This window comes from Nannospalax galili, unplaced genomic scaffold, assembly GCF_000622305.1.
Source record: "Nannospalax galili isolate Female #2095 unplaced genomic scaffold, S.galili_v1.0 scaffold413, whole genome shotgun sequence".
NCBI lineage: Eukaryota > Metazoa > Chordata > Mammalia > Rodentia > Spalacidae > Nannospalax > Nannospalax galili.
The window spans coordinates 1,088,229-1,113,362 of NW_008333889.1; the positions used below are offsets into that span (position 1 = coordinate 1,088,229).

At 41.6% G+C, this 25,134-nt stretch overlaps 1 protein-coding gene across 1 annotated transcript in view; it reads left to right on the top strand.

Annotated features, from left to right (window-relative positions):
• The first annotated feature begins 3,093 nt into the window (after window positions 1-3,093).
• The window catches only part of Aass (aminoadipate-semialdehyde synthase), an 85,313-nt gene continuing 63,272 nt past the window's right edge, over window positions 3,094-25,134 (top strand). The window contains exon 1 of the mRNA XM_008828874.3: window positions 3,094-3,195. The gene's annotated coding sequence lies outside the window, so the exon portion shown is untranslated. The remainder of the gene's footprint in view (window positions 3,196-25,134) is intronic.

Consider the following 25,134-nt stretch of genomic DNA (forward strand, 5'->3'; position numbering starts at 1 on the left):
GTTGTTTTTAGAAAGCTAGTTACTGATAGCGCACTTGGGCCAGTGTGACATTTTCTTTTCATCAAGAGTCCATGAAGGTGGCTAACAACTATCTGTAACTCCAGCTCCAGGGGATCCGATGCCTTCTGTCCTCCACAGGCCCTGCACGACATGGGTACACTTACACACAGGCAGGCATAACTCTCATACACATAAAATAAAAGTAAATTAATTAAAAAAAAGAATCCTTGAAGCAGTTCTTTTTACTATCCCAGGAATACAGGAGGGCACAGAAACTTTAAACAACCCGCCCTTGATGGACAACTTGAAAAAGGATCTTAACCAGGCTCTAATCCTTAGTGATACAGCAAAGTGATACTGTGTTTTGTGATCTTTTCAGGTTGATTTTGTTGTAGTAATGAAGGTGGGCAACTGATTGTGACCATGTCTTGAAGCAGCTGAACTTGTGAAGGATTTAGAGCTCTGTTCTTTGAGCAGCCAGTGGTCTACCAGAGTTGTGTGCCTGAGGATTTTCTCAGAGCTGTAGGTTTAAGGGAGTATGGTCTGGGCAGAGCACAAAGGGGGTTTGAGGTAGGATGAGAGCAGTGAACCTTTAAAGAACCCCAACTACCACATCAGCAAGGTTGGTTTCAGAGCAAAGCAGAAACAAGCCATGTTTTATGCCTGAAGTGGTGATTAGGAAGTTGGAGATGTAAATGCTGGATCAGAGAAACACTGGAAAAGGAAGGGCTTTATTGATTGGTTTGATTATATAGTTCCCAAGGAGTTTACCTGTGCTGACCCTGGGTGGGAGGACCAGAAGCAAGGGCTGGAGACAATGGGAACTTGATCTTGGAGTGGTGGAGATTCTTGATTGCAGGTCAATGGCCCTTTGTGGCTTCCAGATCTCCTCCACCTTCAAGATCTGGATCAAATGACCTTGGGCTTGGTATTAGGAGCCCTGGTTCCTGGAAGCCTAGAGTGCGAATCTCTAAAAAAAATAGCAAGCACATGTGTCTTCTGTTTTTTTAAATGATATATACTTTTCGGAGCCTTCTCACAGCCTATAACAAGAACAGGAAGCCAATGAGAATTCTTAGGATAGAATCTTGATAGTTGGGAATCTAAGAAACACAGCTTAGAGCATCACATTCCTCCTTCTTCTTGTTCCCCAGCCCCATCACAGTTTTTTTTTGCAGGGAGATGGGCACGTGGTGGTCAGGATTCTGAGGTTCTGTCACTGGAGTCTTGGCAGGAGTCATAGTGCTGGTAGATGCTCAAGTTTTCACTTGTCTCCACAGTAGACAAATTCCCCCGCAAGCATTCTTTATCTTCTTTACATAGATACAAAGATTGAATCGCAGTCCTCAAATAGATGCAAAGATTGAGAAACAGTTTTAGTAAGTTTGGTGACTGACTTGAAGGAAGGGTAAGCAGACAATAAACTATCTCAGTTTGTCCTCTGGCTATGTGCTCTGACCAGCACACCCTTCCCTCCACCACTCAAAAAAGTGAGAAAGCTTTGGAAGAATGATTAGGAATTTGTAATGGGGTACGCGAGGATAAAGACAGAGGAACAATTCAACCTACTTCCATGGAAATTTCTTTTCAACTGGAGAGGTGAATGGCATTTCAAGAACATTCTGTACTCTAAACTGTTGACATGAGAGTTCAGAGCTGCACATCCTTGTAGATATGTGAAGTTTGCAGAAGCAAAAACAGATTTCATTTTAAAGGGGCTCCTGGACAGTCTATACTGGAGCCCACAATGACAACCCACAGCTCGGGAACACAGATTCAGGTTACCTCAAATTCCATGTTCCAGCCTCTCAGTTTCTTGAAGTTTCATACTAACAGAACAAAGAAAGCCATAAATCAACATGCTTTTCAAACACATTGATGAAAAAACAAATCAGACAGGCAGTCTACAGGAAATATAGGTATAGGCCCCAGATATAGGCCTCAGATATATCTGAGGACATTCATAGCCTTTTGGTTGATGTAAGTTAGTGGTCTGCTAATACATTCCAAATGGTTTCATTTATCAGTCACAAAGATGTTAGAGGACATCTTTGTTAGAGACATAGAGGAAAGCAAGGAATGGCTAATAATGGGGCTAAAGATAGACCAACATATACTGTAATTAGGCTCTGCACCTGCAACATTCCAGCCTCTTCACAATCATTGGAGTTCTAATCAGTTCATTAACCAGGTAGAAAGTTTAATGTTAGGTGCTGCCCTCCCCCTCCCCCAGGAACTTTTATAAACAAGAGGCTCTGGCTAGTGCTGGGGTTCATCTTTATGAAGCACACTTTTTATCTGTCAGGACTTTTAGTGTTGTCATTCATATGTCACCCACAAACTTGTTCCTTAAATGTGGATACTCTACATTGTGTTTCACAGATATCAGCTATCAGGATTCTAGGTTTATTATTTGTTTATTTATTTTAAAGATATTTTTAATTTATGTGTATATATTCTGTGAATGCCCTGTGTGTATGGATGCCCACGGAAGGTAGAGGCGTCGGATCCACTAGAGGTGGAGTTAAAGGAGGTTTTAAGCTGCCCTTATGTGGGTGCTGGGACCCAAACTCAGGTCCTCTGAAAGAGCAGCAAGCGCCTTTAATTGCTGAGCCATCCCTCCAGCCCCAGCAATTAGGATCTAAAGCTATCCCGGCAACGCTTATCGGGCTTCCTAATCTTGTTACGGGTTCTGAAAAGGTTCTAAGAAGTGTATCATTACACAAACAAAAGACAAGCGCTTGCAACTTTTTTCCATGGGATACGCACATTTACTTAGTGGATGCTGCCTAGACTCTTGGCTTTCGTACCTTTTCTGTTCTCGCCTGCCTTCTGCCACAGGCAATTACAAACCCGGTCAATAACTGCCCGGGGAGAACCTGATGGCCTGAGCTGAGCACTCGGGTCAGAGAGATCTGAGAGGCAGATGGACTTTGGGGAGGAGAAGGGGCAAGGCATGACCTAGTACCTGGCAGCGCCACCGATTGGCGGAGGAGAAGGTTGTTCCCTCAAGGCTGCTGCTCATTGGCTGCAGGAAGACGAGTCGTGACGTACTTAGAAGTTGAACAAACACCTCCTCCTTCTCGACCCCCGCCTCCCAGGCCAATTTCTGCCGGGAGATCAGAACCTGTGTGGTCCAGACTCTGGAGCTAGCGCTAGGCAGCGGGGGACCTGCAGGCATCCGAAGTGGGCGAGGTAAGGAGGGAGTTGGAAGGGTGTTGTGGATGCAGGCGCGGTTCCCGCCTGCGAGATGCGCTGGGAACTCCCAGATGGCCGGCCGGACTCCAGCTGTTGGCCGGGAGCTGGGCTTCGGCGTCCCGGCGCGGCTATCCAGGGGGCTCCGGGCTCCGCCGTGGTGGAGAAAGGGAGAGGGACGAGCTTCCGGCTTGGCAGCCCAGTCTCGGTAGAGGGGGGACCGTGGGCGCTCCTTTGGGCTTCTAAGTAGGAAGGGGGAGAGAGGGCAGTGCACGCTCTTTTCTTTTTTCTTTTTGGCGGATGGTAATGGTGCTCTTGTTGGGGGGAAAGGGCAGATGTTGAAACTGAAGTTGCAGAGTGAATAACTTACTCACTTTTGGACTGAATGCTTCTTGACTTGTGTGGTTTATGGAGGGCGCAAGACTCTGCCTGGCCTCCTCCCGGACTCCCTGCCAACCAGACAGTGAACTTCCCACGCTCTAGCCCGGGGCTGCTCATTCTGAGATAGAGACGGGGCTGGGTCTGTCTGTACTCTGAGTTAGCAGTGAAAAAGTTGGGCACATTGAGTTTCAGGTCTCCTGAACCCCAGAGACCCTGGGGCGGTTGTGCAAGTCGGGAGGGCTCAAGGAGGCAAGGTGGACACACTTCATTACCTGCTTTGCCTGACAGAATGGAGACAGAGAGCAAGCGAGTGAGAATGAATAAATAATTTAGTTCAGGAACTTGCAGGATGTTTGGATATTGTGGGTCATGAGTTATCAGAATGTGGGAAGGTGTAGCATGTCATATCATGTGACCAACATGACAAGGCTCTGTACAGGACTGAATGGTCATGAGGTACACAGTGTCTTTCTGTACATATGGCATGGTGTGTCCCATTAAGATGAGTAGACCTAGGGCCGCATGACTTTCTGGCTAGTAATCTGGTCTCCATTTTGCAAATGGCTTAGGAGGACAGAGGTTGAAATACATGTACCAGAGTTATTTTCCCAGTCTTCTAGAAAGTGGTATTTCTTATCAACCTCACTTGTCAATGGTGAAAATGTAATCAGAACACTAATTTGACTAGTTACTGAAGGATTTATTTTTCTTACTAGTCTTTTAAGCACTAATGAATGTTGAAATAATCAGTGGATCTGCACTTGTCATTTAACAAAGTTTTCTTCTAAATTTTCTTCTATTCAATTTTGTATAGAAATAACACTCCAGTTAACTTTCCTAGGTGTGGCCACAAAACTTTCTATGTAATTCATAGAATCATAAAAACATTGTATATTTAGAATGGGAAATAACCAATAACATGATTGCTTTATTCATTAAATTTAAGGTGTCATCAGTTATAAGATGTATCCTTATTTCAGAGATACCAAGTTGTGAAAACATGGGTATCAAACTTGTTGAAACAAAATTAAAATGACAATGAATTTTATACTGCACATCTATGTCTAAAGAGTGAATGAAGTTCAAGGCAAAACTTATAAAACATAATTACCACAGTGTGATAAAGATCAAGAGAAGGTACTGTCTTCTGCTAGTGCCATGGTTGTGATCCCATTTGAGAAATAAGCATGCTTGGAGCCTTCTTTTCTTAACCTTTATTGTGTTTTTATGGCATGTTAGACTGTGCTCAGCACTTCAAGCACACTAGCTGAACAGAAGGAGAGGTAGAAGTTCCCACGACTTGTATTGTGAAGATGATGCACAGGTAGGTAAGCTGTGGATCAGGTTCACAGAGCAAGTCGAGGTGCTGGGAACTCAGACATTTCAGAGTGGAGAGGAATCTGCATTCTTTTGCATCCATCTCTGTGCTAGCTCTTTGTCAGTGCAGTTAATGCTTTACTGCTAGAGGCTTAGGTAAACTTCTAGGCTTCCTCCTGGTTGTCTTAGTATTTGGTTTCCTGTTTGTTGTCCTCCAGCTGAATGTTCACAGGTAGAGGGACTACTTGATATTCTGCAACTCTATGCATTTGTAATCCAAGCTGCCTAAACACTCCTATGCTTAATGGAATCTGAAATAATAATAAAACCATGTAAAAGACATTGCATGAAAAATTTATTGTGTGTGTCTGTGTGCATGTGCACCATGAGTATGTGTGTAGGTTGGAGGAAAACTTCTAAGAGTTGGTTCTCTCCATTCACTTTGAGGATCCTGGGGCTGGAACTCAGGTTGTTCAGTTTGATGACTAGCTCTACAATCATGCTAAAGGATTTTCTGTATTATATTCCAGTGTGGATGTGCAAACTGAAATCAAGGGAAGAAATCCACAGCTAGTAACATGTTCTGGATCCCAGGAAGTTTCCAGACTGCATTGAGCTATGAGGTCCTGACAGAGAACAGGCCTGTGTTGTTTTTAGGGGTTTTGGGGTGAGATGGGTTGTGAATCTTCCTTTTACTTATGATGTTTATTTAATTTTTATCAATATTCATTTAAAATAAATTTTTTGAAATTTAAAATTTTTAGCTGGTCCACAAAATCATAAACTATGTACAAACCATTTATATTAATAGGGTATCATGTACTCTTTTGATATATATATATATATATAGTAGTGTTTGAATCATCATCTCAAACATTTGCTATTTCTTTTTTAAAAATAGTTTTTATTTTTATTTTATGTATATGAGTGTATTGCCTACATGTGTGTAAGTGCATCCATATCATGCAATGCCCATGGAGGTCAGAAGAAGGTGTTGGATCCCTTGGAATTGGAGTTAGGGATGATTGTTAGTCGCCTTGTGAGTACTGGGAATCGAACCCTGGTTCTCTGCAAGAGCAGCCAGTGTTCTGAACTGCTACAACATCTCTCCAGTCCCTTTTGCCATTTCTTTATGAAGAAGACTTTAATTTCCTTTCAATATATATTTGAATATATTGAATATAAATATGTGTTGAAATATAGTACATTATGCTTATAGTCATCCAATTGTGTAAAATATTTATTCATTCTTTTTTGAATGATTGAAGTTTTTCTATCTGCCAGTCACTGAAAATACAGAAGTGAATAAATCACAGTTCCTACCCTAGTTTAGCCGGGAGACATGAATTTAGCAAATAATCATTTTGGGTTGGACTTCACTTAAAAACTTTGTTTCTGGGCCGGGTGTGCTGGCGCATGCCTTTAATCCCAGCACTCAGGAGGCAGAAGCAGAGGCAGGCGGATCTCTGTGAGTTCAAGGCCAGCCTGGTCTACATAGTGAGTTCCAGGACAGCTGGGGCTCCAGGGAGACCCTGTCTCAAAACAAACAAACAAACAAACAAAAAAAAAAGCAAAATAACAAAACAAAACAACAACAACAAAACTTTGTTTTCATCTCACTGAAGCTTAATCTATGAGCAAAAGACCAGGAAAACCAGGGATTATATATCACTGTATGATTTAGTAAGGCTTAAGAAAATATAAATATTCTCAGACAAGATAAATTAATACTAATAGACCTGTCTCTCCAAAGTCTCTATATTAGTTACTTCTCAGTTTCTGTGACAACCCCCTCCCCCAAACCCAACAAAATAAAACAAAACAAAACAGAAACGATAGAAGCAACTTAATGGGAAAAAGATTTATTTTGACTTACAGTATAAGAAGTGATACAGACATCATGGAGGGAAGGCAAGAGGATGGGACTGTAAGGCTGCTGGTCACACATATTTGGTTCATAGTCAGGAAGCAGAAAGAGATGAATGCTGATATAGAGCTGGCTTTCTCCTTTTTTCCTTTCTGTTCAGTTCAGGACCCTACCTCATGGGATGGCACTACCCACATTCAGGGAGGGTCTTTCCTCCTCAGCTAAACTCTGTAAATGCTCTCAGAGGTATGTCTCTCAAATGATTCAAAATCCAGTCAGGTTGACAATGGACATTAACCATCACTGTCTGTGTTTTTTTAAATTAAATTTAATTTTTAACTTTTTGTCTAGGCATTTTATTATAGGGTTAACATGGAGACATTTAAAGACTGTACTAATGGAAGAGGAAGTGGAAATTTGGAGGCTAGCACCATTGCAATTCCAGACATGGTTCCAGCAAGCTTTGGAATTGAGAGGGCATTAGAATAGAACTAGGCCATTGTTAAATGTTCTGTTAATTATGGAACTCTTCTGTATTTCCCAGGTTCACCATGATCTGAAAGTATACAGTAAGATATATAGCTATCGCCACCATGTTTATTTACATATGCCAAAAATTCTAGTATGTGGAAATATATCAGCATGTATTTTACCTAAAAAAAAAAAAAAAAACACGAAATACAAAAAACAAAAAAGCAACAGTATATATGACTGGAAAGAAGGCTTTGAGATTGAGAGTACTTGCTGTTCTTGCAAAGGACTAGAGTTCATCTTCCAACCCACATCAGGCAGCTCACAACTGTCTGTAACTCCAGCTCAGAGGATTGGGTGTCCTCTTCTGGCTTCAGTGGATTCCGGCACACAGGTGCCCACATACATAAATTAAAAAATAAAATAAACCCTTAAAAAATACCAAGTATGGTTTGAAGAGAAGATTCAGTCATTAAGAGCACTGATTGCTTTTGCAGAAGACCCAGGTTTGGTTCCCAGCACCTATATGGTGGCTACAATCTATAACTCCAGTTCCAGGGGATCCAACATCTTCTTCTAGACTTTGTGGTCATTATACACACATGGCGCACTTACATTCATGCAGACAAAACACTCACAAGAAAAAAAAAAAAAACCAAGTTGTTTAAAAATACAACTGAAATTCCTGAATGAACTGGAAGGGAAAATGTAAACAATTCGCATTTCTGATCATTAATCTATCTTCTTTATTTTGAGTCTCTCCATATTTAATCCAGATATATTCCTGATTAGTATAAACAATTTGACATCAAAAATCTATGTGTCTAAGTAATTTCAGTCACTGAATCTAGTGGAATTGTTTTAAAGATGTAAAACAGATGTCCGAGATGTTCCTGAGAATGGGGGCCAGAGAGGAAACATTTGGCTTTAATTTCTTCAACAATGAATGTGTGTTCCTAAGCTTATTCATGTCCCAATAGAAGTGATAGAAGTAAAGAGAAGCCATGCTTAGCCCTCTACAATTTGTGCTTGTACATTGATCTGGTTATGTAGGTGATTTCTAAGTTTACAAAGTGTTCTGTTTGAGTTGACACTACAAAAAGGGTTGAAAACACTGAAAAGGATTTTTGCTATCCGAGGGAAGAATTAAAAGCTTCACAAAAGGGCTGGGGAGATGATTCATTTGGTAAATTATTTGCTGCTCAAGCATGAGGACCTGAGTTTCATCCATAGCAACTGTGTAAAAGAACTGGGCAGGTGCTGGTAGCTTGCTCATGCCCCAGTGGATGCCCCACACTCATGCACATATGGTTAGCACTATTTGGACTTAGGAGGTTATTGATAATGATAATATTTATTTGAAAATACCAGAAGTTGTGAGGGAGATGGGTTGGGAGATATGGGGGATAGCTGGAGGGACATAGCAGGGGTGGGGATGATCAAATCATATTAAACACATGTGGAAGTTTTCAAAGAATAAATAAAATCATATTATTTTTAAAAAGCTGGGCCAAGGCAGTGTATCTGTAATCCTAGCACTGAGAAGCTGGAAACAGGAGAATCCCTGAAGTTTACTTATCAACCAGTCCAGCCAAATTTACAGTAAACTTGTTTCAGTGAGAAATTCTTTCTCAAAAAATAAGGCAGAGAGCAACTGAAGAAGACACTCAGCATCAACCTCTGGTCTTTACACGCACATGCACACACACGGAGACTTGTGCAAACATAGCATGGCATGTCCATGCACACACACACACACACATACACACAGACGTGTACACTTGTGCAAACATAGCATGGGATGTCCGTCCATGCACGCACACACACACACACACACACACACACACACACACACGCGAGCACAGCTCCATAAAGACCTTGGCTTTCTTTATCTATCCGTTTCTGTTATGAACATGACAAATCAAACACCTCATTTTGTGGAACAGATACCACCTGAAGAGTAGCAGAGGAAGAGCTTTACTAGGTGACTTCTAAAAAATTTCACCAAATATTCCTAGCTAGAGACTCAGAAGAGCTTTTATTGTGAAACACAATAAGCCCTTAATGTCTGTAGACCTCGCTATCCTCATTTCTAGTATCAGGTTTTAGATTACATCCTCTTGGGTCCATTCATACTCTAATTAGTTATAATCAGTAGTTAATATTTACTGGCACTGTGATGGTTAATCTAAATTTTCAACTTGACTGGATTGAGATACACTGAGAACATTAGTGAAAAACATGCCTAGCTGTGTCTGTGTGGAAAATTATCTAAGTGGGGAGGGTTCCCCACACTGAGGCTGTACCATCACATATGCTGAGGGCCTTGATGGAAGAGCCAGCCAGCTAAACTCCTCTACCACATCCTCTACACCATAAGAAACTAAATCTTCTGAATCTTTGAGCCAAGATGAATCCTTGCTTCTTTTTATTTTTTAATATTTTTATTGGAGTTTTGTGCACCTCCCCCCATCTGTGCCCCCCCAGTCCCCATCCCCACTGGATTTTGTGCATTCTGTCACATATGTTAGGTCCTTTCCGGTCAAGCATTTGTACCCAGATGTCCTTTGGTGCAAGTTCATCCACTGGAGTCTAGTCAGCCTATCTAGAGTCTCTTCTTTAAAGAATATCCACCCTCTCCGACCCAACAGTAATCAGTTCCTAGTCAAGGGTCAGGGCCTCTAGCCTATTTCCCCCATTTTATGTTTTTATGTTTTTTTTGTTTTTTTTTTCCTGATGAGTCGGCATGGGTCTTGTGGATGCTGTCAAAATTGATGCAAGTTCATATGAGCAAGTTCCCAGTGGCCTGAAAGCCTCTGTTTCCTTTATGCTTCTTATGACTCTTACAATCTTTCCACTCCCTCTTCTGCAATGGTCCCTGAGCCGTGGGTGGGTGAAGTTTACTATAGGAGTCCTATTCAGAGACATGGACTCTACCATCTTTTATTCTCTAAAACTTAGCCAGTTGTGCCCTTCTGTGTGCATCACACTCTGTTGTATGAGGAAGCCTCAGTAATGAGGGTTGAGGAAGTATTAGTATTCTCTCTAACCCCTGTTCCACTGTTTCATGAGCCTTAGGTGTAGAGGTTGCACTGTAGATGTGTCATTCAGGGCTGGGCATCTCTCAGACACATATTCTATGTCTGACCAGTTGTGGAACTCTGCATCAGCCTCCATCTGTTGCAAAAAGAAGCCTCTTTGGTGAGTGGTGTACTGTATACTTGTCTGAAAATATAAGGATCCGTATTCAGCATACAATACAAAATTTCATTTGTCTAGAGGTATGACAGATAGGGTTTTCTCTAGAATCTATGACCTCTCCAACCATGTGTATTTAGCTATATTTATGAGTTCCCTCTCACTGAGAGGGCTTTAAGTCCAATTAGATAGTTATTGATTGTCCCCCTAGAAAACAGTGCCACTACTGCACCAATAGAGATAATTTGCTGTGCCAGCCATTGTGGTTATTAGGCTTTAGAGATGGGTTGAACCATTGATTGATTTTTCTCCCTTAGTAGCTTGCATAGTATCCTCTAGAACTGAGAGCTAGTCCTCAGGGTAAAGGTTTCCAGGTCAGCCCAGCTGCATTGCTCCAGATCCTGTGTCTGAAGTATGTCCTGCCTTCAGCAGTAGGGTCTTACCTTCAAGTTCTGGGAGGTAACCAAGGACTCTGGCAATAGCCTGTATTATTTTGGGAGTCTCTTGGACTACTCTGACCAACAGCTCAAAGAGAAGTTTCTCCTATCTGGCACTGTGCTCCTTGTTATATAAACTTCAGATATACACATGCATTCATGTTCAGATATTATATGCTAATTTTCAGTGCTTTTCTGAGTTGACACATTTATCTCTGGCTTTTTACATCACCTAAGCTTTATTTATCGATCTTCTCTCTCTCCCTGTCTGACCTCCTTCTTCCCTCCCCCATTTAAGGGCCTCCATTTCCCCCCTTGATAATACCTGTCTTTTATTCTCTCTCTCTTGAGTTTCTTCTTCCTCTTACCCCTATGGTTCTTTGTACGCCCTTTGTCCCTCCCTTCCCAGTTGAATACCTTTATTTTCCCCATTTCCCCCTTGGTAACTGATTTCCTACTATCCCCCTTTTCTGGGCTGTTTCTTTCCCTTTACCTCTGTGTTTCCTTTCCATTTTCCCGACTCCTGCAGTTGCATCAGGATATGTACTCACATATAAGGGATTTGTGCTACAATTTGCAAATGAGGGAGAACATGTCATTTACTTTTCTGAATTTGTTTCTTCACTTAGGATAACAGTTTCTAGGTCCACCTTTTATCTGAAAATTTCATATTTTCCTCTTTTCTTACTGCTGAGTAGAACTCCATTGTGTAAATGTACCACATTTTCATTATCCACTCATCAATTGAGGGACACCTAGGTTGCTTCCATCTCTTAGCTATTGTGAAAAGAGCAGCAACAAACATGAATGTTCAGGTATTTGTACCTGAGTAGGGTGAGTCCTTTGGGTATATGCCAAGGAGTGGTATAAGCAGATCATATAGTAGATTCATTTTTTTCTATTATTTATTTATTCATTTATTTTTTATTTATTTTTTATTTTATGTGTATGTGTGTATTGCCTGCATGTAGGTAAGTGCACCCATGTCATGCAATGCCTATGGAGGACAGAAGTGCCTGTCAGATCCCTTGAAACTGAAGCTACAGACCATTGTTAGCTGCCATGTGGGTACTGGGATTCGACTCAGGTCTTCTGCAAGAAAAAAAAATTGCGTGTGTGTATTTTATACAGAATATCTCAAAGACTCTTAATCATCTTTATACCCCCATCCATACCAGCACCACAGCCCACCTCCCACTGGAACCCATATACTCTTTCATCTGTATCAAGGCCCAGTGTGTCAAGTCAGTGTCCCCAGATGTTCCCTTGTACAAGTCTATCCAGAGGTCTATTCAGTGTATATAGAGTCTCTTGATCTTCCTAAAGCACTTTTTGTTTTTTAAGAGTTCTCCACACTACTTTCCATAGTAGTTGTACAAGTTTGCATTTCTATGAGCAGTGAATGAGCATTCTTCGTTCTCCACATCCTCACTAGCATGTGGTGTCTTTTGTTCTCTTGATCTTAGCCAGTCTGACTGGGGTACGATGGAATCTTAAAGCATTTCTCTAATTACCAAGGATGTTGGACACTTTAAAGGTATTTTTTAGACATTTTTATTTCTTTGAGAACTCTTTGTTCAAGTCCTTAGCCCATTTTTTTATCGGGTCCTTTATTTTCTTGCTTCTTTGTTTTTTAAAATATTTTATTTGTTATTTTTATTTTGTGTGTATGTATGTGTTGCCTACATGTAGGTGAGTGCACCCGTGTCGTGCAATGCCTGCGGAGGACAGAAGAGGCTGTCAGATTCCCTGGAACTGGAGTTATGGACAGTTGTTAGCTGCCATGTGGGTATTTGGATTTGAACCTAGGTCTTCTGCAAGAACAGTCAGTATTAACCGCTGAGCTGTCTCTCCAGCCCGTTTGTTTTTTGAGATCTTCATATATTCTGGATATTAATACTCTGTTGAATGTGAAGTAGGTGAAGAGTTTCTTCCACTCAGGGAGTTTCCTCTTCTTTTTTCTTTTTTTTTTTCTTTCTGTATAGAAGCTTTTCAGTTTAATGAGGTCCCACTCATTGATTGTCCATATAGAAAGTCCTTTCCTACACTTATATCCTGTAGGGCACTGCCCATGTTTTCTTCTAACAGTTTCAGAGTTTCAGGTTTCACATTGAGGTCTTTGATCCATTTGGCATTGACTTTTGTTTAGTTTCATTCTCTTGCCGGTAGAGATCCAGGTTTGCCAGCACCATTTGCTGAAGATGCTGTCTTCCCTCCATTTTGTGTTCTTGCACCTTTGTCAAATATCAGGTGGTTGAAATTGTATGCATTCATGTTTGGGTCGCCAATTATGTTTCTTTGATCTATGTGTCTGTTTTTGTGCCAGTACCATGCTGTTTTAATGAAAATAGCTCTGTCATATACTTTGAGATCTGGTATAATGATTCCCCACCCTCACCCCCAGCTCTTTTTGCCCAATATTTCTTTGACTATTCAGGGTCTTTTGTGATTCCATATAAATTTTAGGATGTTTTTTCTACATCTGAGAAAAATGTCATGGGGATTTTGTTTGACATTGCATTGAATCTATAGATTGCTTTTGGTAAGATGGTCATTTTCACAATACTGATTTTACCAGTCCATGAGCAGAGTAGGTCCTTCCATCTCCTGGTGGTTTCCTCTATCTCTTTCTCTAAAGATTTAAAATTTTCATCATAGAGATCTTTCTCCAGTTGCTTGCTATTGGTACATAGAAAGGCTATTTATTTCTGTAAGTTGATTTTGAAACCTTTCATTTTCTGAAAGTATTACTCATTTCTAGCAGTTTTCTGGTGGAATTTTCAGGATCTCTTATATATATCATGCTGTTTGCAAATAGTGATAATTTGTCCTCTCTTGTCCAGTTAGTACTCCTTTATGTGGGGACCTAAAGGCCCCACCTTGCATAGGTCCGAAAGGAAGTTACTGGGGGTGTGGCCTGGCTTGCTTTGAAAGCCTGAAGAATACTTCCGCACTGCTGAGAAGTGCATGATCAGCGTGTGACCATCCTTAAGATACACCCTCGGGGGAGGAGGGGGGATTTCCAGGTGCCTTTATAAGCTTTGTAACACCTGTAATAAATGAGTCCCTGCTTGACTAGACTCCCCATTGCATCTGAGTGTCCCCGGGTAATGGGGGTGGCATGAGCTGGCGAATGGCGTGCTTACTCATCCCCAATCGTCACTTCCCTGGGGGTCCTGGTTTGAACCCCCAGCAACTGGCACTCAATGTGGCACTCAAAGGAAGGTGAAAAGAAGAAAAGAAAGAAGTAAGAAAGAAGAAAAAATGGATTGGGGCCAATCGAGGAGGTTTGGGGTAAGCAAGACCCTAAAAATGGGTAACACAATTTTTAAGTTTGAAGACCCAGCGCTTAAAGCTCTGAAAGATATGCTTAAAAGCAGGGGATTGGATTTGTCAGATCCCGTAGCTCAAAAGGTTTGGGCAGAGGTGATTCATTTGGCTCCCTGGCTACTTGGGGCTAATGATTTTACTGGGGATACATGGGAATATGTGGACCATCTAGCTCGACAAAGGGAGGTTCAATTGGGGGTTGATCTGCCGCTGGAGTTCTACCCTATTATTTTGGCCTCAAAGACATGCTTTCAGCCCCCGAGCCCTAAGCCCTTGGTGCCACCTCCTGATGAGACTTCAGAAACCCCGGCAAGGGAATCATGGGAAAGGTTTGAGGAAGAATGCAGAAATGCAACAGAAATGGAGCCAAAAGCAGCCAAAGTAACAAGCAGCACCTCGGGCATGCCCTGGCCAGCTTCAGGGCTTCCTGAAACCCATGGAAACCATCCCCATTTCCAGGATTCTGGCCCCACTCAGGAGGCTTCTGTGAGGCCATGGGTGGAAGTGTATCCTATTAATGTAAACCCAGGAGGTGCCCGCCCTGACCCCTGGTATCCCTGGGAGGTGAAGGATTTAAAGAAATTAAAAAAGGCAGTGGCTGAAAATGGCCCGGGATCTCCCTGGGTAGATACTCTCCTCTAAGGCTTGGCTCATCAGCAGTGTACTACAAAGGATTGGCTGGACCTCGCCAAAGCAGTCCTTCCTAGCCCTATATATATTAAATGGTGTGCCCTCTTTAAGGAGGAATGCAGGATACAGGCTGAGAGGAATGCAAGTGCCAATCCACTGGTCCCCATTACTTTTGGGATGTTGACTGGTTCAAGTGACCATTATGCCACAGGGGAGCAACAGTCGGGCATTCCAGCCCCATATACAGAACAGGTCAGGGTCATAGGATTAAATGCTTGGAGAAAATTGGACGAGGGGCCTACTGAATCACCCCTTGCAGGAATTAATCAAAAGCCTAGTGAACCCCTCTATGAATTTATAGACAGAGTGGAGGAGAGCTTCAAACGAAAATTACCCCCAGGCCCATTGAAGGAGCAATTCACTAAACTCCTGGTATGGGATGGAATGGATGCTGATCACAAGATAGCCTGTGCTGGCCTTAAGGACAGGTCCATGGAACAATGGATAATTGCCTCCAAGGAGGTGGGAACCCAGAGGGGGCAAACCAAAGCCATGGCTGCTGTCTTACAGATGCAAACAGAGGCTCTGACCCATATGCCTTAACCCAGGCATTTAATTCACTTAATTTGGGTCAGCAGGTAACAATGGGGCCTAGAGGGATAGAAGGTCCATGTTTTGGCTGTGGCCAGACTGGCCATATTAAAAGAAATTGCCCTCAGTGAGAGAACTGGCCTAAGCCTGGAGGTGGGGTGTCAAAAAGACCCCCATCTATGCCCTGTCCCCGGTGTTGCAAAGGGCTCCATTGGCAGAAGGATTGTAAATCCAGATTTGATATTGAAGGAAAGCCTTTAAACTAAGTGGGGGACAGCGTCCAGCCCTGTTGACAAAAGGAGGACTTCCCCATGATAGGTTACATTTACAATGCCCTGGGGGAGGGATCGGGAGAGGAGAAAAACCTATGGTGAATTGGACAGTCCCTATTATCCCTGGTGTAAGGCCCAAGATGGATCTTGAAATAGATGGCAGGAGGTTTCGCTGCCTAGTGGACATGGGGGCTGATAGGACCATTCTTAGAAAGGAGGAGGTCCCATCATGATGGCACCTAGTTTCTGGGCCCCGAATCCTAGGTTTGGGAGGATACACCCCATCAGAGGACACTCAAGAATGGCTCACCTGGCAGGATGCAGATGGAGCTAAAGGGGAGGTGCGACCCCTGGTGGCAGCAGGGTTATCCACCAACCTCATAGGACAAGATATTTTGGGGGACACACAGGCCTTCATAACCACTGAAAGCAAGGCCTTTTATGATGATCTCTTGGATCTTGAAGAGTCTGATAGGCTTCCTGAGTCAGCAACTCAAGGGTTGTCTCACCATATCAATTACAGGGGGGACCCAAGGAAAGAGCATTGCGTTCACCCCCAATTTTAAGGGCCACTGCCCCTCAGGTTCCAGCTATTCTGTGGTCCCCTGGGGTGCCGGTATGGGTGGAGCAGTAGCCATTGCCTGAGACAAAGCTACAGGCTTTAAAGGAAATTGTGCAGGAACAATTACGGTTGGGCCACATCCGGTCTTCTGTAAGTACATGGAACACACCTGCCTTTGTTATTAAGAAAGCCTCTGGCAAATGGAGAATGTTGCAAGACTTGCGTAAAGTCAATGCTAGAATGGCCCTAGTGGGTACACCCTTAAGGGGGCTGCCTTGGATCCCTGCTATTCCCTCAGATTTATTTCTTATAGTTATAGACATTAAAGATTGTTTTTTCTCTATCCTTCTACAACCCCAGGATTGTGAAAAATTTGTTTTCTCTGTACCTTCCACCAACTTTAAAACATCTGATGAGAGGTATGAATGGACTGTTTTACCCCAAGGTATGGCTAATAGCCCAGCATTTTGCCAAAGCTATGTGAAGACCCCTTTGGGGCCTGCTCACTTGCTGCCACATGCCACTGTGTACATTTATATGAATGATATAATCTTGGGAGCGCCAAGCCCCCAACAATTAGAAGAGTTATATGAGGTTACTCAGAAATACCTACAGACAGGTGGACTCCATGTATCTACTGATAAAATACAGACTATTACTCCCTTTAAAATTCTGGGAACCATACTCTCTTTGGAAGGAGTAAGTCCTTTAAAACCACAACTGGCTGTCAAGCCCACCGTAACCCTGACAGAGCTACAAAAATTATTAGGAGAAATTAATTGGCTATGAGCCTGGATGCCTATTCCCACTGAGACTTTAAGACCACTGTTTCAGTTGCTAGTAGGGAAACAGCCTTCAGAACTAATTCACCTGGCTCCTCAACACCTGGATATCTTACATGAGGTCCAGGATGTCCTGGACCAAGCCCAACTTTCCTGGTACATGTCTCGTAAAGATCTTGAGTTATGGGTACTCCCTGGTGAGACCCTGATGACATCCGTCCTTACACAGGACGGGAAGCCCCTTCAATGGGTGCATGCCTTTCTGGGAGGCATACCATGGGTTTATACAACCATGGATCAATTGGCTGACCTGATTGAGAAAGGACGTGATGTAGTTCTGAGACATTATGGCATAGACCCTCTTAAAATTGTTATCCCTTATCAGCTTAGAGATTTTGAATGGCTCTGCAGAAATAATAACTGAGTGGCCATAGCCTTGGAAGGGTTCCTGGGGAATTTGGACTGTTGTTATGGCCCTCATAAATGGGTGACCTCTTTTCGTGCCCTCTGTTGGGATGCTCCCCGGCTCTTTGTCAGGGAGCCCTTAGTGAAAGCCTACAATGTTTTCACTGATGGGGGCAGATTTGGAGCGGCAGTGGTAGTATACCCAGGGGCAGGAGAGAAACCAAAAAGATATGTCCACACGTGTGATGGATCAGCTCAAGTCAGGAACTCATGGACATTGCTTCAGCATTAACAAAGATAAGTGAGCCCATGAATTTGTTTTCTGAGAGTCTGTATGTAGTCAATCTTCTTCCAGGGCTATTAGGGTCTCATATCTGGTTGGATGGGAACCCCATTACTCCCTTGATGATTCAGGCTATTATGCTCCTTAAAGAGAGAGAAGCCCCTATCTTCTTACAGCATCTTAGGGGGCACCAAGGATTGCCCAAGGCAATGCAGAGGCAGAAAAGGTGGCTTCCACCCAGGTCCTGTCAGCAGGCCTGAATGAAGCTCAGGGGTTACATAACCTCACTCATGTAAATTGGCAGGGACTCCATAAGAGTTCCACAAGTTCCCATCAAGGACCTAAAGAAGACTGTACATACCTGTAAGTCTTGTCAACCCTTTCTACAGGTACTGCCTCTGCAACAGCCAGGGGTAAACCCCAGGGGACTCAAGCCCAATTCCTTGTGGCAAATGGATGTCACACACTATGCTCCTTTTGAAAAGCTGAAGTATATTTTTATGTCCATCAACACATTCTCACTTGCCTGTTGGGCTACCACTCATACAGGAGAGAAGTCTAAACATGCTCAGTCTCATTTTCTCCTGTGCTTTGCTACGTTGGGATTGCCCCAAAGAATTAAAACTGATAATGAACCATGTTTTGTGAGTAAAAATTTACAAAATTTCTTTTCACTTTGGGGAATTCAACACAATACAGGAATTCCATACAATCCCCAAGGTCAAGCCATTATAGAACACAACCATCAAAACCCAAAAATTCAATTACAAAAACAAAAAGGGGGAATAATACCCCACCAACAGTTGGGTATGGGCCTTATTCACTATTAATGTTCTTAATTTTCAAAAAAATCATTTGGAATCCCAGTTTCAGAAGAATTGGGAATGACAGGAGCAGAGACCTGAGGTACGGCTAAGATGGAAGGATCCCATTACCAGGCAGTGAAAAGGACCAGATCCATTGCTAACCATGGGTCGAGGCTTTGGGTGTGTCTACCCTACAGGAGAGTCAAACCCCATATGGGTGCCTGCAAAAAACCTTAAGTGGGTAGGCCAGGATCCGACTGACTAGCATGATAGTCCATGGACACTAGTTCATGATACAAAATTCCTCTCTTTATTTGTATCCATCTGAGGTAAAGGACTCAGTTCCTTGACTTCATTGCCAGACAGCTTCTTTTACAACTGGCTGATTGGCTAAAAGGTACATGGTCTCAGAAGTATTTTAACTTGTCCTACGCCATGACTTGCTTTGTTTCTCTTGATAATGCTTATCTTTAAGTGTCTTTACCAGATAATTCAGTGACAGAGGACCCTTGGAACTGCCACGGCCCACCTCCTCATGATTATGGACTTCCCCAGGACCCCCTCCGGTTGCCCATGCTTGGCTAACTGAGTTACGTAGAGACTAAGACTGTCACGGGCTGGCATTACCCACACGGCTACCCTTAATCATGATGCATTTTTAGCCAAAGATGGGTAAGATGTCCCATGACAAGTACTCCTAAGACAGGACATGCACATGGCCAGGTGCATGATCCAATGGCGGGCAAGGCTTGATCAGTGGTGACACAATGTAAGACAGGCAAAAATGCATGAGATTAGAGGAAGGAGATAGCCATCTCTCCTCAGGAAGCCATCTATGAGGTGGGTAACCCATGAAATAAAGTCAGTCCAGCCTTAAAATAAAAATAAAAATGAAAAGGGGGATATGTGGGAACCTAAAGGCCCCACCTTGCATAGGTCAGAAAGGAAGTTACTGGGGGTGCGGCCTGGCTTGCTTTGAAAGTCTCAAGAATACTTCTGCACTGCTAAGGAGTGCATGATCAGCATGTGACCATCCTTAAGATATACCCTCGGGGGGAGTCCCCAGGTAATGGGGGCAGCATGGGCTGGTGAACGGCATGCTTACTCATCCCCAATCATCACCTCCCCAGGGGTCGCTGGTTCAAACCCCCGGCACCTTTAAGTTCCTTCTTTTGTATTACTGCTCCTGCAGAGTTTCAAGCACTATATTGAAAAGGAATGGAGATATTGGACAGCCTTGTCTTGTTCTTAATTTTAATGGGAATGCTTCCAGTTTTTCTTCATTTAGAATGATGTTGGCTGTGGGTTTGTAGTGTATAGCTGTAATTATGTTCATGTATGTTACCTCCAGTCCAATTCCCTCTAGGACTTTAAAAATATATTTATTATTTTTATTTTACGTGTATTTTATTTTACGTGTATTGTCTATATATGTGTAAGTGCATCCGTGTTATGTACTGCCTGCGGAGGTCAGAGGCGGGCTTTAGATTCCCTGGAACTTGAGTTATGCACAGTTGTTAGCTGCCATGTGGATGCTGGGAATCTAATCTAGATTCATTGCAAAAACAGTCAGTGCTTTTAACCACTGAGCCATCTTTCCAGCCCCTCCCTCTAGGACTGTTATCACAAGTGCATGTTGGATTATGTCAAAAGCCTTTTCTGCATCTATTGAGATGATCATTTGGTTTTTGTCTCTAAGTCCATTTATATGATTTATTACATTTATTGACATACATATATTGAACCATCTCTGCATTTCTGGAATAAAGCTGACTTGATCATTGTTGATGATCTTTTCGATGTGTTTCTGTATGTGGTTTGAGTATTTTGTTGGGAATCTTTGCATATTTGTTCATTAAGGCATGGGCCTAAAGTTTTCTGTTTTTGTTATGTTTTCTTTCCTTTACTTGGTTTTGGTATTAGAGTGAAACTGGCTTCATAAAGAAGTTTGGGATTTCTCCCTCTGTTTCTATCTTTTTGAAAAATTTAAGAAATATTTGTTGTAGATCTATGAATATCTAGTAGAATTCTGCTGTGAATCCATCTGGACCTGGGCTTTTTTAGTTGGGAAGCTTGTTTCAATTTCCTTACTTGTTATGGTTCTGTGTAAACAGTTGATCTTGTCTTGATTTAACTTGGATGGTTTCCATGAATTTAGAAATTCATCGATTTCTTTTATATTTTCAAATTTAAGAAAGTATAGGTTTTTAAAGTGTTCCCTTATGTTCTGGATTTTTTTGGCGTATATTGTGATGTTTCCCATTTCATCTCTGATTTTCTTAATTTATATTTATTCTTTCTTTCTTTTGGCTAACTGGACTAAGGGTCTGTCTGTCTTGTTTATCTTTTAAAAGACCAAGCTGTTTGATTTATTGATTCTTTACATTGTTTTCTTTGTTTCTATTTCATTTATTTTTGCTCTGATTTTCATTATTTTTCTCATCTACTAAATTTGTGTTTGGTTTCTTCCAGTCTTTTTTGAGTCTGGAGTTATACTGTTAAATCATTTATGTGTGCTCTTTCTGATTTTTTAATATAAGCACTAAGAGCTGTAACTTCCATCTTAGGACTACTTTTAAAGTGCCGCAGAGGTTTTATTGTGTTGCATTATCATTTTCATTTAGTTCCAGGAGTACTTTGATTTCTTTCTTAATTTCTTCTTTGACCTATTCATCATTCAGTAGTATGTTGTTTAATGTCTGTGAGTTTGTGTAGTTACTAGAGCTTCTTTTGTTGATTACAAGCTTTACTGCATTGTGATCTGATAGAATGCATGAAATCATTTCATTTTTTTTTTTGTATTTGTTGAGTTTTGTTTTCTGACCCAGTAAGTGGCTGATTTTAGAGAAATTTCCATGGAATGCCAAAGGGAAAGTGTATTCTTTGGTGCTTGGATAGAATACACTGTAGCTATCTGTCAGGTCCATTTGATGTAAGATGTCATTTAATTCAGATATCTCTCTGTTTATTATTTTTCCAGTTGACCTGTACATTGGAGATAGTGGAGTATTGAAGTCACCTACTATTACTGAGTTGAAATTGCTCTGTGTTTTATAGTCCTGTACTGTTGTTTTTATGAAATTGGTTGCACCAGAGTTGGATGCATGTATGCTCATGATTGTAATATCTTCTTGGTCAACTGTTTCTTTGATTAGAGTGAAATGATCCTCTTTATGTTTTCTGATTAGTTCTATTTTGACATCTATTTTGTCAGATATTAGAATTGCAACACCTGCTTGCTTCTTAGTGTCATTTGCTCAGGATATTTTTTTCTGTCCTTTCACCTTAAGGTAGTGTCTATCCTTGAAGGTGAGATGAGTTTCTTGAAGACAACAAAAAGATGGATTTTCATTCTTTTTTTTTTTTTTTTTTTTTTTCTTTTTGAGACAGGGTCTCCCTGTAGTCCCAGCTGTCCTGGAACTCACTGTGTAGACCAGGCTGGCCTTGAACTCACACAGATCTGCTTGCCTCTGCCTCCCCAGTGCTGGGATTAAAGGTGTGTGCTACCACGCCTGGTTTGGGTTTTCATTCTTAATCCATTGCACTAGCCTGTGTCTTTTGCCAGGGGAGTTGAGGCAACTGATATTTAGTGTTATTAAAAGGTGTGTATTGGATAATGTCATTTTAATTTTTTTGTTTTTATGGCCCTATTTTGTGTTTCCATTGTTATACTGTCCTTTGTTTTCTTTCTGTAACCTCTTGCATATAGTCATAACTACCTTCAGTCCTTTGTGTTGTTTTGAGTATTCTCTCTAAAGCGGTTTGGTAAACATGAATTTATCAGTCTATTCATGTCATGGAAAACTTTTGTATTCCACTTGACTCTGATAGATGGTTTTTCTGGGTAAAGTAGTCTGGGTTGGCATGCATGGTCATTTAGAAGTGGAAACACTTTGGTCCAGGTTCTTCTCACTTTCATAGTTTGCACTGAAATGTCAACTGTAATTCTTATGGGTTTTCCTTGATATGAACATTCTTTGTTCTGTACATTTAGTGTTTTTACTATGATATTCCATGGAGAGTTTCCATTCTGGTCCTGTCTATTTGGAGTTCTGTGTGCTTCTTGAATCTGTATAGGTATGTCTTTCTTTAATTTAGGAAAGTTTTCTTCTATAATTCTGTTGAAGATTTGGTCAATGCCATCAGCCTGAGATTCTTCTCCTTCCTGTATGTCTATGATGCATAGATTTGGTCTTTTCATCATGCCCCATATTTCCTGTGTATTCCATTCCTGTGTTTTTATTTTAATTTTTTTATAGTTTTGCTTAAGCAGTCCAGTTCTTCAGCTTTCTTATCCAGTCTTGATATTCTGTTTTCCATTTCATTCATTTTACTTGTGAGGCTTTCTCCTATTGTTTCACATTGACTTATTGAGTTTTTCAATTCCATCTTCATTTCAGCTTGGATTTTCTTCAATATTTCTATCTCTTTTTTGAATTCACTTTTAAAGTCGTGAATTGTTTTTGTTACTTCATTCAGCCACAGATTTGTATTTTTTTATTCTTCTGTCATAAGTTTATGTGTATCCTCTTTGAGTTCTTTGAGTTGTTTATATTTTAAGTTCTTTGATCATTTTTATGATTGTTTTTCTAAATCCTGCATCCTGGGTTTCCTCAGGGTAATTCTCAGTGTAGTACACTTCTGTAGGACTCGTGGGTTTTATTGAAGACAGGTGTTTTTTTTTTTAATTTTTACAAAAACTTTATTGAGCATTTCATACATGCATATAAAGTGTTTTGATCAAATCCATGCCCACTCCCTCCCCTCCAACATCCCCCCCTCTGAAGAGGTAACCCTAAATTTTTTTAAGCATCAGATACAAGCTCCCAAAGACTTTTGGCATTTTTGGCCTTTGGAAAAGAGTATGTTGCTACCAGACCTAAGGACATTTTGACTTTTAGCTAAGAAATTGGCTACATTTCTTTGGGGTCTTTTTACTCTAACTGCCTAGCCAATTCCTACCTCCTATTCTTATCATGCCATCCTCTGAAGGGGTTACCCAAATTGCCAGTAGGGAATAGGGACACAGACCACTCTGACTTTTTCCATGCTGAGCAGGGACACGGGGTGAGGCAATTGGAGCATCCCTTCAGTGGGTCTATCTAAATGACTCCCAAATTGCATAACTATTGTCTCTAAGGTGAGAAGAAAGTCCTTGAATCATGAATAGGAGATGTGAAGGAGAAGTAAAGGCAAGAGTAATTAGCATTACAAGTTCTAGATAGGGACTAGAAAAAAGTCAGAACAGGGCAATTTTCAAATGTTCTTATGAGAGTCTATTGGAGTTGTATTTTTGCATTGTCATTTGGCCATTTGGATGTCTTTAGTTGGTTGTGTGTCTGATAAGAAATTCTACTCTGCCTCTGTTTAGTTGAAGTTTGTTTCTGTTTGTCTTGTTGATGTAGCTTGGTTACTTTTTGCCTATGTATGAAAAGGTAATTGGTGTATGCTTTAGGTTCTTTCAGGATAGTAAGTGGGTCTGGGTAGTATGCAGATATGTGGTGGGCAGATCAGGAGGGATGCTAAGGGTGAAACAGGAGTGGGGACTGCCTATGGAGGGCCTAAGAAATGAAACTGGAGAATTGACCTAGTATAGGTGCAAGAGATTAGGACACAGTGGGCAGGTCTGGACTAAGAGGGGAGTCCAGAGATCTGAGGCTGGAGAGCCAGAGTTGGCTTTGGCCCAAGGCTAGACGGGGGATGGTAGGGAAGAGGGTGGAGGTGCTCAGGCTACAGGGGAATCAAGATGCAGTGGGTGGGATCTCCCTTGCTTCTTTTAATCAGTTTTTCCTCTTTTTGTTTTTTTTTTGTCATAGTGATGAAAAAAGCTGATTAAGACAAGCACAATTTAAAAAAGCTAAACTCATCCTGCTCTTATCTATCCCATGAAAGTGGGCAAGGACTGGAGTTGTGCTCTTTAAAACATATCTTACAAACTCTGCTTTGATTCCTACGTATGATTTGTAATGATGGAGCACCTAAGGACTATGGGACACTTGAGGGTCACTGAAATCAAATGGAAGCTATGCGTGGAATACCAGTCTCTGCCTATCTGTCTCTGGTGGTTACTTTCTTATTTTTCTTGACAAAAACTTAATGAGCATTTAAACATGTTTTCTCCCCTTTAATCTCATGTGTGCATTGCAAAGATAGGTAAGCAGTAAAGTGAAAGAACTTCTTAAGTTCCCCCTCTGAGGATAGGAAGAGCAGTAAGAGGGTGTCGCTTAGCATATTCTACTGCAATGGAGAAGGCCTATCCACTGATTGTCTTCGGGTCTCAGCACATCTTTGTGCAATTCACTATAATATGCCTAGGACTTTTAGAGACATTTCAAGTTTCCATTGGGAGGGGGCAGTAAAGAGGAATATATGTGGTGCTGTTCTTGTTTCTACGAAAGCATAACAAAGGATACTTTTACATAACAAATTTTGTATTTGAAAGGTTTGTCTGGTGTTGAAGGAAAGATTGTTAAAATTTGCAGGGCAGGCACTACTATCCTCAGGCCTCTTGGGGTAAGTCTATAGTGCAGCTCTCCGCACCGGGACTCCCTAAGCCACCCGCGCCAGGACTCCCTAAGCCACATTCACCCTTCCATCCCTCCCGCCA